This window comes from Primulina tabacum, chromosome 3 (genome assembly GCF_025594145.1).
Source record: "Primulina tabacum isolate GXHZ01 chromosome 3, ASM2559414v2, whole genome shotgun sequence".
NCBI classification, from domain to species: Eukaryota; Viridiplantae; Streptophyta; class Magnoliopsida; order Lamiales; family Gesneriaceae; genus Primulina; species Primulina tabacum.
The window spans coordinates 33,498,527-33,513,058 of NC_134552.1; the positions used below are offsets into that span (position 1 = coordinate 33,498,527).

Here is a 14,532-nt window from a genome sequence, read left to right on the forward strand (position 1 = left end):
GGCTTCGTGAGCTTCTCGCGGTCAGTAGTAGTGAAACCCTATACAGAACCACCGCTCTGATACCAACTGTAAAGGGCCTAAAACTCACCTAAAACTCCTTTCTTGAAAATTTGCGGAAAATTAAAAAATTTTCTTTTTAAAAGAACTTAAATGGCCTCATTCATAAAATCACTGGGGAATCAAGTTCAATGTTTAAAATAATAGCAGCGGAAGAAAATAAAGTTTTGCCAACAATAACAATTTAAAAATTATCCAACGACTGATAAAAATTGTTTGCGGAATAAAATAACAACTGCTGCACTGAGGTCCTCGGGTGCCACTACTGCCGACCCAAGCTGGCTCACTGGTCCCCGCCCTCGGCCCTGGCCTCATCAGTACCTACAACAATCAAGTCTAGTGAGCCTAAAGACTCAGCATGCATAAATCGCATCTAACGAGTAAAAATCTGAATTTAAAATATGCATGAGTTAACATATCCTGTCCTGAGGCATACTGAAAATAATCTGTACTGAGCAATTATAATACGTGCATAAATGAACTGATAATCACAGTAAAAATGTTTGCTCCTTGGAGCCTGTACTGAAATAACTGATAAAATTTTCTGTTGAGATTATGTTTTACGCCTGTGGCCACTGCACTAAGCTGAACTGATCGGTAACTGGCTACCGGGGAGGCTGAAACTGAACTGAGCTGGCCGGTCACTGGCGACCGGGTGGTACCATACTGAACTGATCGGTCACTGGCGATCGTATAAAATAACACTCCCACATAGTGAATGAACCACAAGCCATATCGCATAAATCTCAAAAATAATCATTTTCTGTTTAATGCACGTAAAATAATTAACTAGCGTAATGAAAATTCCTGTAATTTTACCAACTGGATTGGATTGGATCGTCCCCAGGCTCGCTGCAACCTAACTGTACCATGAAAAATATGCAATAGCTTAAACTTGACCAACTATGCAATTTACGTTCAAAAGATGCGACTATGACGCCTAATGGCTTCGCATTTAATCATGACTCCGAGCCAACCTGAACCGACACCGAACCGACGTATAGTCATGATTAAAATATGCTGAAAAATCATAAAATAATGCTCCTAAAATGATAGGGTCGAAATCTAGGTGGAATGGAGGCCAAAACACGAAACGCTCTTTCGAGAGTCAATTTGGCACATTGCACCGTAAATTCTCGTACGACCTCGAAAATGATCCGAATGACAAACGGTCAAAAACATGACCTTCCCAACTCAATGAGGCACTGTCCAGTCCAAGGCCATGGGCTAAAAGCCAACCAAGAACTCAAACAAGCCTTCTAAATGACACAGCAACATGCTGTAATTTCCAGCAGCTACGCAACTACAAGACTTGCGTTGGTTTCGAGACTATCGGCCATTAGGGGCGTGAACCACTTACCAAAGACTCTTACCAACATCCCAAGGAATGATTTGAACCATGGCTAAGGGCCCTAGGCCAGCCACAATCCGCATCACACCAAAACTCAACCGAAGGGTCCAACCGAGAGCAACGTGCATGCGTGTGTAGTGTTTATGCTATGATCGATGTCTCGTGTCATTCCAATGGCCATTTGATTGACCATGGCACGATCTAGACATCTAGGAGCATGATATGAACCGTGGCTAAGAGCCATAGGCCAGCCAAGATCCACACCAAGCAAACACAAACCGAAACCATATGGCTGAACAAATGAAGAAGCCGAATGGGGAAAGGGGCTGTTTTGATGTTTTGATTAAAAACCGAGGGGCCATGGACCAAGCCACCAAAAGGGCAACTTAGTCACGTCTTAGACATGCTAGGGGAGTGATCCAACCATGGCTAAGAGCCCTTAGGGCAGCCAAGATCAGATCCAACCCCTTGACACAAAAACTGAAATTTCGAAACACAAATCTGCGCCTATGGGAACTTGCTGTCATTCTGAATTTCCAGCAAGCATGGGGCTGGTTTGAATGGACCAAAATGGTCCTAATGCATCCTATTACGTGTCTAGGAGTCGCCTTGGGAGCCTGTAGTCGAACCAATCACCTGAAACTCACAAACCAAGAAAAACGTGAAGCTTGCCAAGGAAAAACGAAAATTCTGCATGTGTTGTTCCAAAATGTTTTGACATGTATCTCGGTTTTTGCTTGAATAAACATGATCATGTACTGAAAAATAAATGATAATATGACTTGATTGAGGTTTGAAAGAAATCTAGACATGCCTGGTTTCGTTTCGAAAGAAAACGAACGAAACGACGACGACGCGGCACGGAGGAGATGGAGCGCTTCTTGTTTACCTTTCTTGCTCTCGATTTTTCTTGCCTTCTCTCTAGCTAAGACTCACGATTTTTCTACACTGAAAATGGATCTGAATGATGAGGTATTTCGGTGGTGAGGGAGGGGAGATAAGTGGTTATGAGGGGTGAGGAGGATGGTGCAAGATATAAGGATCATATCAAGACCAAGTCTTCCCAAATTTGAATTTTGAATTATGGTTTGATATCAAATGAGTTGGTGGATGCTTCTAGAAGGTAGTGGCCGAATTCTCTCTTGATTCTAGACTAGGATATGTCCATTAATTAATTAAATTGTGCTCCCAAAAATCCTAGAATTATTCTACAACTTACATGCAAAGAAATGGTCAAAAGGTTGATGAGTTGGCAATTGAGTTGCCTAGCAACTAAGGGGCCGAAATTATGCTAATAAAATGAGTGGGAAGTGATGGTTATCTAGTCAACTAATAATCCTTGAAAGCCTTACTAATCCTTTAAATAATTTAGTGAGCTAACCCCTTAATTGAATAACTTAAATGAGTTCATTTCTTAATCACCTCAAATAATTAAATTAAATCCTCAAACCTCCCTTACTAACTTAAATGAACTTACTTGCTAGCTAAATTAACTTCTGAAAATATTTCTCGAATCTTAAATTCTACCTCAAAACTCCGACTCCGGTCCGGCCTCACTGAAATAACTGAAACGCTAAAATCAAACTACTGAACTGAAATAATAAATAATTAACTTCAAACAAATGGATTTAAAATAATTATGCCATGAAGTCAATTAAATTTAGAAATCTAGAATTATGCATGGCTTAAACGTCTACTGATTTACGGGTGCTACATATTAAATAACTAAAAATAATTATTCAATAAAAATATTTTTCCTGAATATCCCTGGTCTCCGTTCCTAGTTCGAGCTCGAAATGTAACTTTAAATCCTAATGCATGAAACTTTAAATAAATCATGAATTACAACACAAATTCATGAAATAAACATACATTTAATGCATTAAAACATTTTAATAAAATACAAAAGAAATTTAATAACTTGAATGCATGTGGTTTACGTGGACCTTCAAATTTCGGGACATTACAGCAGAAGTAAGACGACAAAGAAAATGAGATTGTTGTGTTAGGGCAAGGGCAAGCCAACAAATTATGATTTTAATTTGGCTTTCAATCCTAAAAAATTACAAGCAGAAACCTATAATTCTATCTTATGTTATGTCTTGTTTGGGTTAATTGGGCTTTCAAAAATAAAAGCTAAAAAAAATTTCCCAAAAAACTCTAAACGCTTAGGACCGGCCTACGCCAAGCCCGAGTTTTAGAACACCGGGATTTTTCTTTACTTCTTTTGTGTTGGTTGTGGAATTTGTGGATTTGTTTGGAAGTTTGTTTTTGTTATAGATGGAAGTATGCATCCGAGCTCTCTAAATGAGACGTCTACTAATTTAAAATGCTGTTAATTTTTTTATTTATATTTTTGTAAAACTCATATTTTCGAAAATAAATATTTAAATTGTTTGCATGCATGCAACCCTACGGAAAAATATGACATTTTAAAATAATCATAAACAATCAACAAATAAAACACCGTAGTTTAAAAATTTCCAACTCGGCCCACAATCATGCATAAATAAAATAAAACGAGTACGATCCTAAAAATCAACAGTATATCATAAAAACATATAAAACTTACCATGTCTACTCAAAGCTAGTAAAATCGTTATGTGCGTAAAAGTGTGGTTCTCGGGTCGTTTGCGCACATCCAGCGCTGCCTACTCAGAGTTCGGCACCCCAGTCGCCTCATCCAAATGCTCACCTGCATCACACACGCTAGTGAGTCTAAAAACTCAACACACCTGTACCAAATAATAGCAAATACATATATATAGCAAGCACACAGCAATGAAAAATACTGTAATCAACATACATTTCATGAACTTAAAAGCATAAACGTATACGTGTCGTATGAAATCATAACATGCCAAGCAGCTCATCTTAACATCATATACTTATATCTTTACTTTAATTTAATTCAGTTCATTAGTTGTGACTTTCGTAACAACTTTATCGTTTCATTGTTAAACGATGGATCCATATACATAAACCTTGGTACCCGGTAGCTGTCGGAGATCAGCGACAATATTACTCATCCACTGTGCCTAGGCCTCATCATTATCATTACATATACGTCATTAGTCACAACCAATTAACATCCTTCAAAGCATCATCATTTTCATCACTTAAAAAATCATTCATATATGTAAATTTTCTTAAAAATCAAGCATGCAACGTAATTTTCATAATTTCATAAAAATCATAATCATGATGCATACAAATTTAAAAGCATGTTAAATTTGTGCTCAGGGCTCTGCCAGGACCAAAAACTCACCCTGGGTGCAAAATGAACATTTTGCCCCTGGAAACCCAAAATGATTGTTTTACCCCTGGAAATCCAAAATGATTGTTTTACCCCTGGACTTCTAAATTTTGACCCAAAGTTTACCAAACTCCTTAAAACATCCCGAAACATATTTATAAGCATCCCTTAGACGTAAACTCGAGCTCGTTACAAAACCTAAACGTTTCGTTTTAAAACTTAGACCGAGATCTGGTTTTAACCCGAATCAACCCGAAACTTAACCAATTTTAAAGAAAGGATTTATCGGAGCAACCAGACCCAGGAGTAAACTTTCCCGTATGAGCATTCGGTACATGTGTATCATTCCGTGAAAGAGTGAAAGGGTCCCAACTCGACCCATAACTTAGCTCAACTAGATCTGTTCCTAAACTAATAATTCCAGACCACCTAAAACCCTCGATCAATCCCGAGAACTTGCTGGAATTTTTCTGCTCAAACTAATCGAACTCTAGCCGTGACCCTAGAACATTTTCACCGACCCTACACCAAAATCGTTTGGACCAGCCACAAACCACTCACTCCTAAGCCACCCTAAGACCCTCCTGGACCTACTAAATCCATGGCCCCAGCCCTATGCAATCCGTGAAGCGCAGCCACACCAAAATCGATCGAACGCCATAAATCACACGGCCCCTTACTCATCTACACCATAACTCGACACCAGCCATAAGACGCAATCTTAATGCCTTGATCATCCCTTATAACGCCCAAAAATAGAAGTCCCTTGCAACCATACAAGAAAACGTGAGGATACATCACACGAATGTAAAAATCATGACAAAACTTGCATAAAAATGATTTCTCATTCTAGCCGAAAAGAATCCTCATGCATATACACATATAACAACAATAATATGGCATGAATGAAGAGTAAAAGATGATACAAGCGCGCCTTGATGTTTAGATGCTCGAAAACTAGAAGAATCGCGCGTCGGGGAAGCACTGGTGGGAGGTAACTTGTTTGAAAGAAAAAATGGACGGCCGAATTTTGCTACTGGAAGGAGAGAAAATGCTGCTGAAAGAACGTGAAAATGGCTGCTGGTGGAATGAGGTGGGCAGCCACTAATAGTTAGGTAGGTTTAGGGTTTAGTTTAGGTGCTAATTAAGTTACTAATGGGCCTTAATTATAATTAAATGGTTTAAAAGGGTTTTTGAGCCCATTAATATCTATGAAAAACCCAACAAGCCCAAAAACATTCCCGAAAAATATTTCGTTTTGGTACGGTTTTGAAAATATCGCCCGAGCCCTCAAAAAGTCCCCCGAATTGTTAAAATTTGCGTACCGGTTAAAAATACGACCCGACGAGTAAAAATATCCACCAAGGTCCATTTTTCGAAAACACCTTTAAACAAACCTCCTAATAATAAATAGACAATTAAACATGTAAAAAAATATTTTTCCTGATAATTTCTTGGTCTCCGTTCCTCGATCAAGCGCGAAATAGATCTTAAAATCCTAATGCATGAAACTTTTAAAATATCGTGGAATTAATCCTAGTCATGTATGCATTAAATGCTTAAAAATAAATAAACGCACAATTTAAATAAAACCCTAGATTGTATGCATTCAGGTTACGTAAATTTCCTGAACCTTACAATAAAGAAAGGTTGTTGAAGGCCTGGTCAATTTCATACCACCCGAAATCACAAGTATACTCTTGTGTAGTGTAATGGAGATTCTTTTAGCAACTCTTGGCTTAATAAGGGCGTAGCAGTGAACTCTTTATTTATGTATGGCATACCTAGGTTCGTCATTGCATAAATAGATTATTAACATCGTTGGTAATTTACTAATTGAATGACCTTTACAGGAATTGCTTGGACGAAGGAATCTGAGAGTTGGTAAACATTTTCAAAAAATGACTATAAAGTTCTAAATGTAATGAATTCTGCAGTTCATGGCCTTATCTGCATTTGATCAACGCTCAGTCTTGCTTTATCACTTCTACATCAGGTGTAGAATCGAACGCTTAAAATGAGAAGATAATATTTGAAATGAAATTTTGGATTCTTGACTTGTGAAAAGATCAAGGATTTCCCTTCCCGTCACCAAAATCTGGAGTTGCTGGTCAGGTGGAAATTTAATGATTTCTAAGAAAATTGATGTCGCCAATATGGCTTCTCTTAGATAAACTGCCTGGTGCAGGTTTTTTTCTTATCCGATACATATATTTACATATTCTTGTTATTTCTGTTGCTCTTCTTTCGAGGCGGATATTTAATTTAGTAAAGCTACAAACCATATATGAAATTTACACCTGATCTGTTGCAGTAGGAAGCAAAAATTTAAAATAAACAGGATTATAATGCTTTTTTGCATGCACATGGCTCCACGCTCGATAATCTTTCGGTGCTGCCTATAGCCTATAATATTTTCATGAGCCTACGACATGTCGCCTAACACTGTAAACGAATCGAATCGAATCAAATTTTATGAAATTTTTGTTAGAGTAGATGCCATGTAAGCCAACTGTTGGCTAGAGAATTTATTTACTCAGTTGTAATAAACAATTTTTATTTTAATATAATTTAATATTTCGTGGTTTGTTATTTCTTTATCTGTATACCCATGTGAACAACATAGATAAAGACCTTGATTATACTTTAATACAAATGAATCGTAATTCGATGTTGAAACTCATTTGTAAACACTGTATTATCTAAATCTGTTCCTAGTCGATTCAGCCGCCTAAAACATGGATAAAGGTCGCTTGAGCTCGAGACTAGCATCTGTGATGTTGTGTACCGCGTTTCTTGGTAAGGGCATGGAGATGTCCAAACATACAGATAGGTAGTAATATGATGATTTGAAAGAGGATCGGTTTTAGGTGTTCAAATGCGCAACGGAAGTTCAAAATTGTTTTCAAGGTATGAAAATCGAAAATTTTAAAGAAAAATTTGAACACCTCATGTACTAGCATGTAACATTTACAAAAAAATCAAATTTATCAAAGATTGCATCTTTGTGGCGTTTTTCAATTGTTTTCGCACGGATTGTCAAAATGAGTTATTTGAAGGTTCGTATGAAATTCGATTGTTAGTATCGTTGATATTTGTTGCAAATTTTTAATCGCTTAGAGGTGAATATCACAAATCGTTGCTTGTTTCAAAAGATCGGGACTACACAATCGATCCTTGTTCGTTATTGAATTGAAGATGCGATTCTAATCAATCGTGTTTGCTTCTCATTCGTACGAGGATTCGTATCATTTTGTATCAGAGCATTTGGTTCTCTTCGATTCATGTAAGTTATCGTTGCTATTTTCAGATCTATCTAAAATTTCGTTCTGTTCTCAAATCTGTGTTATCCTTTCGTTTTTATTTTCAGATCTTTCTAAAATTTCGTTCTGTTCTCAGATCTGTGTTATACTTTCATTTCTGTTTTAAGATCCGTGTTATCCTTTGTATTGTTGTAAGATCTGCGTTATTCTAGCGTTCTTTGTTTTGCGCAGTCCAAGTGAGACAATTGCGAGTGTCCATGAGTTGAATCTTGTTAGTTTGATATACAAGTACAAAGCTTGAGCACATCTTAGAGAGAACTATCAAATTCGAGTGAAAACACTTGAGTGCGAGCGTTATTTCTTTGGAGTGACCAGTGAGTATTTTGTAGTGAGGAAAAAAAAAAGAGAGAAAAAAAAGGAAAGTCGAGTGAATTTTCATTGGAGTGACCAGTGAGGATTCGTGGTGAGAAAATTTATTCTTAATTATTTTCTACTAACCTTTTCTTGCATGTATAATGGTTGATGATCGTCAATTTCAAACAATGTTGAGAGGGTTGGATAGAATATGAGAGAATGAGTTTAAGCCTCTACGTGAGAGGTATAGGCGGAGTGAAGGAGAGGAGAGGTATGATAGGCAAGATGATGGGAATAGACGAGGTAGTAGATTTGGTGGGGATAGAGCTTTGCACGTGGTTCATGGTGATGATAGGCGATGTGAGGAGAATAGAAGAGTGGGCAGAAGGAGTGAACGTGTTGTGGGTAGGGAGTCATTGACACCCAATTGGCGGACGAGCTTGGAAGAGGAAATTATTGCTAGGCCAAAGAATGAGTCGAGAGTTGAAGCTCGCAAATATGAATATCAAGGTACATTTAAAAACTCAAATTCTAGTACTTGTGATATTATATGTTGTTGGTGTTTAGAAATTGGTCATGATATCAGTCAATGTCCACGTGATAAGGTGGCCATAGTAGAATCATCTGTTGAGCCTGAATCTGATGTTGTCGAGAACCTGAATATGAACTTGAGGTTGGGGAGATTGAGGATGATAATAATACGCTGGTTCTTGACACGAGTGTTGAGCAGTATGTGGTAGGAGGTGAATTGATAGATGATGGTACTTCACTGGTTGATGATGCGAGTACTGTTAAAAAACCTTGTGGACAGTGAATCATTGAGTGGTGAAAAAGTTTCTATTTGTGTTGTATTCAAGAGTTTGGTGAGAGAGTTGAGAGTGGGATGTCTAAAGGGTCTAACTGTGAATTAACCTTTGTGCCTAGAAGTCATAGATTTGAGAATGATGATATATCGAATAGATCAAATTTAAATGTTAGTGATTGTGATTTTTCAAGAGTTGTCAAATTGATGAGTTTTAGTCATGACAATGAATTGTATGCATTATGTTCAAATCTTTGTGATGCGTTAAATGTTTACATGGGTAGTACATCTAGTGTGTTCTATTTGCATGATTCATACTTGTTTGATGATGGCGTTGGAAAGAGCATGAATGAATATCATAATTTTTATGTTCATGATGAATACAATTTTAGAAAAATTAGGTTATTTTTCATTGAGAAGTATAATATTTCCTCAACCAAAATGAAGAGAAAAATAAGGAGAAAAGACATGCAATTTTCGGCCATCCATGTGTGGGAGGGAAGGGGTGAGTTTTCTTGGAGTGTAAAAAAATTGTTGTGGTGTCCCAAAAGCATGCCATGCCTTGGACATGAAAAAAGTTGTCTCCCAACTCTTCACCTCCTCATGCAAATTCTATTTGGGCTTGTAACAATTACAAGGCCCATGGACTTTTATTTAAAGGTTTCAAACACATTTGAGACAATTTAAACTTTACTTAATTTTACTAAAGCCCACTAGTTTAATAATTATTTCTAATTGGGCTCTACAAGGTCCAATATTGTTTAAATAATTCAACACTTGAATTAATTTAATTATTTGGACTCTACTAGGTCCACTAGTGTTTAATTAATTCAACATTTGAATTAATTTAATTTAGTCCACAATAATATTGATGAAAATCACAATTTTCAAATACATTATTTGTTTGGCCAACTTTTAATTTAGGAACACTTCCTCAAATTAAAATTTACATTCTCCTTATAGAAGTCATACTTCTATTTTATTTACGCTTATAAACTCCTTTATAAGCCGTTCAACACATTGAACTATTTTACTTCTCAACGGTATCTAAAAAGTTAGCACTTTTGTGACCCTCAATGGTTCAATGATACAACTAGCCGTGGGTTAACATCTCCAAGTGATTCGGGACTAAACATGTCCTTATATGAGCATACCCAAATTGTTCCATTCTTACTTATTAACTCCTTGATAATAAGAACGTCAGAACTCAAGTCTGACAGTACCCAACCAATCATGTTAAACGCCTAGCATCATCGCTTACATGATTCCCTAGGTATCAAATGATAGTGTCTGGAAGAACCATTCAATTATGGTTAGCGTACAGTACGGTCCCTTCATCTCATATATCCCGACTGATTCGACAACCATTGGTATATCTAGAGTTGTCAATGAATCGATACTATGTGTCATGTTTTAGTTGCATCGATGGCGTAATCTATGAAACCCCTTTCATAATTACCACCATACTCTGATCAGAGATTTCATTCTACATATACATGAGATCACATAGGATTTCCATACCCGAAGGTAAGCGGTGAATCCCCGACTACAATGCATCGACTCCTATATGTTTCGACGAAACAGCCAACCTTGCCACCTGATGACCTCATGACGGTAAACAAGTCAAAGTGCAATGCTAGCATATAGAGTCTCAAAGTTGTCCCGGGTCATAAGGACTAATGGTGTACAACCATAAACTAGAACATTTCCACTCGATAAGTGAGAACCACTTGGAAAGTCATTTACGGAGGATTGTTCAATGCACTCTACCAGGAGCACCTATCTGCATGCTCGGACATCACAATGTCACCTACCAATGAAACATGGTACTCACATCGCATATACTAGTCTCAAACTCGAGCGGCCTATATTCTTTTTAGCGGCGGCTGAATCGACTAGGAACTGTTTTGTGGGGCCCCGGGTCAGATATCTAATACCAATAATTATAAATGTAACAAACCAAACAATTTAGTAAAATACATAATTTGTAGTTCACAAATCCACAAAACATTTTCAAAATAATTTAATTGTCTCAAATGTTTGAATATAAGTTTCAACATGCCAAAATAAACTAGTGAACCAAAGAAATCCAAACATCATCACATAGCACCTAAGACCCGAGAATCCCACTCTAACTCGTGTCTCCTCGCCTGGAGCTGGACTCTGGCATCCCAAGCCTCGCCTCACCTACCGTCAAGCACATGAAAACAAGAGGTAGCCGACATGCCGGTGAGTATAAACCCAGTATGATACAATCAATAACATATGAGAATTAAAATTTACAAATAATTCATATGAGATTCATAAAGATGCAATATAATGCAATGCATGATCAGAAGCTGTGGGCTATCAATAAATCTCAAGATCAAGTGAATCATCTGGTCATAGGGTACCCAAGGGAATAGAATCACCCAGCAACATCCACCGACTCATCCGCTCGGGGTGGGGTGCTGTGTTCTACAATCCCAGGACTATGTGCGCCTATAGAGAGTGTTCAGGCCATAGCAGCGACCTCCGCATACACTATGCCAACTCAACTATAGCCCCATACGTCCAACAAATCAATAAATCAAGGCGACCTCCGCCATATCAAATCTGAATCGACAAGTGGCTCAATATGCAATGTAATGATGTAAATCAATATCATCATTTCGATATCATAATAAACTCATCTTAATACAACAATCATCATCAAATCGCCAATAATTCATCGAGCCATAGAGTTTTCAATTTAAAATAAAAATGATACTTTTACCTCGTATGTTACCGACCGTAACATACCTTTCAAATATTACTAAAAGAAGATCGAAATGTGAAGGTGAGAAGTCTTGAATCTTTGAATTCTACTATAACTCAAGAACATTGATCCTCTATCAAAACTGAGTAGTTTCTGTTCAAAATTCATAATTAATTATGTACTGCTTCGAATCAAGATCCGTAAATTTCTTAACCGTAATATGCCATAAAAACATTTATTGAATCATTTTATCAAACACATAACATGCGTGTTAAAGAGTTAGCTCCTTTACTTTGCCAATGGCTTCAATTCCATTTTAAATTGAAACCAACACAATCAAAATCTCCAAAATTCTCAACACCAAAATCCAACAATAACTAAACTCACAAGCTTACCTTAGTTCCTTGAACCCAAAATGCTCTTACTCTTACTCCAAAAACCCAACAAGTAGCTAGAATCAAAGGGACCAATGAAGGAAAAAGAGAACCCTAGCTTCCCTTGGAGTGAAAAATCGAGAAGTGAGGAGAGAAATAAGGGAAAAGTGAACCAATTCTTCTATTATATCACTTAAATCTCGAAAACACGCTTTTTAAAAATCGCTGGCCGCCCGGGCAGACATCTTTTTCCGCTCGGGCACGGAACTCTCGGCCAAAACACCATTTTTCCCGAACAAGACCTGCCCGGGCGAACATTAATTCCCGCCAGGGCGCGCACTTTGCGCACATCCACTACAAAGATCGCTTCTAAAACACCTCTTCTCTTCAGAATTAGGAAAAGTGATAAACTAGAAAGTTGTAGCCCTATATCTTGTCTTGCATCTTCAATTAGCCTCATGTCATTTGGAGGTCTGAGTAAAAAGTTATGCTAAATCTCCCAACATGTGTCATTGTAGGAACGACGATACGTACGACACACTTCGGGGCGCTTTTGGCTCATATTCCCTAATGATTTGAACAAAACTCAAAACTGGAAAGTTATAGCCTTATGTCTTATATTTCTAATGGAAGTGGCCTCACATCAATTGGATCAATATACAAAACATTATTCTAAAAACCACAACTTGTGCCATATTTTTCATACCGTTTTTGCACTTCCATTACCTATTTAGCTCAAATTCCACCTTTGATTCTACCCATCTATTATCTATTCCATTCTATAACATTATTACCATTCATACCATATCGTAAAGCCAAGAACCATCACAACTACTGCTATATTATATCAAAATTCGGGCATTACAATTCCTCCCCTCTAAAAATAGATTTCGTCCTCGAAATCAATCATCTCTTTCAAGTCTAACATGTAATAATCAATACTGAAATTAAAACCGAGAATAGAAGCATACTTCATTTGAATAACTCGGGATATTTTTGTCTCATTTTATCTTCTAATTCCCAAGTTGTTTCTTCGACACCATGTCTGTTCCACTGTACTTTAATCAACGGTATCAATTTATTTCTGAGTTGCTTATCTTTTCTATCTAGAATTTTAATCGGTCTCTCAATGTAGCTCAAATTCTGATCTATCTCAACTTCATCGGGTGGAAGTACATGAGAAGGATTTGGATGATATTTCCTCAACATGGACACATGAAAAACATCATGAACACCTGATAACGCAGGAGGAAGAGCTAATCTATAAGCCAAATCACCAACACGTTCCAAAATCTCATACGGACCTATGAATCTCGGTGATAATTTACCCTTCTTTCCAAATCTAACTGTACCACGAAAAGGAGATATTTTCAGAAAAACTCTGTCACCTTTCTCAAAAATCAACGGCCGTCTCCTGATGTTCGCATACTTAGCCTGTCTATTCTGAGCAACTCTCATACAACTCTGAATCAATTTCACCTTCTCTGTCATATCTCTTATCATATCAGGTCCTACAATTGGTGCTTCAGATAAATCATCCCAATACAGAGGAGATCTACACTTCCTGCCATATAGTGCTTCAAATGGTGACATTCCAATACTCACTTGATAACTGTTGTTATAAGAAAACTCGACAAGTGGTAACGAATACTCCCAACCAATACCAAAATCCATCGCTACAGCTCTCATCATATCCTCTAATATCTGAATAGTACGTTCTGACTGTCCGTCTGTCTGAGGATGATATGTTGTACTCAAATGCAAACGAGTACCAAGGGCCTCTTGTAAACTCTGCCAAAAATGAGAAGAAAATCTGGGATCACGATCTGATACAATGCACTTAGGCACACCATGCAATCTCAAAACTTCTCTGATATACAATCTGGCCATCTGATCATGCCTATATGTCATCTGATAAGGAATAAAACATGAAGACTTGGTTAATCTATCAACGATAACTCAAATTGAATTGCAACCCCTTGACGACCTTGGAAATTCGTGACAAAGTCCATGGTGATATGGTCCCACTTCCATTCTGGAACCTTAAGGCGATGCAAAAGACCTCCTGGTCGCTTTCTTTCTGCTTTCACTTGTTGACAATTCAAAAAACGAGATACAAATTCTGCTATGTCAGATTTCATTATTTTCCACCAAAATTGTTTCTTCAAATCATTGTACATCTTTTTACTTCCAGGGTGTACACTGAACTTACTGCAATGAGCATCACGCAAAATCTGTATCCTCAATTCTGAAATATTAGGAACTACAATACGATTATTCACAAACAAAATAACCTCATTATTGACCTGAAATTCTGATTGATGTCCTGATCTGACGA

General features: G+C 37.3%; 1 long non-coding RNA gene across 1 annotated transcript in view; it reads left to right on the forward strand.

Annotated features, from left to right (window-relative positions):
- Positions 1-7,073, forward strand: part of LOC142539121 (uncharacterized) — a 72,251-nt gene extending 65,178 nt beyond the window's left edge. The window contains exon 3 of the long non-coding RNA XR_012818823.1: positions 6,518-7,073. This is a non-coding gene — a long non-coding RNA (uncharacterized LOC142539121). The remainder of the gene's footprint in view (positions 1-6,517) is intronic.
- Positions 7,074-14,532: the final 7,459 nt, after the last annotated feature.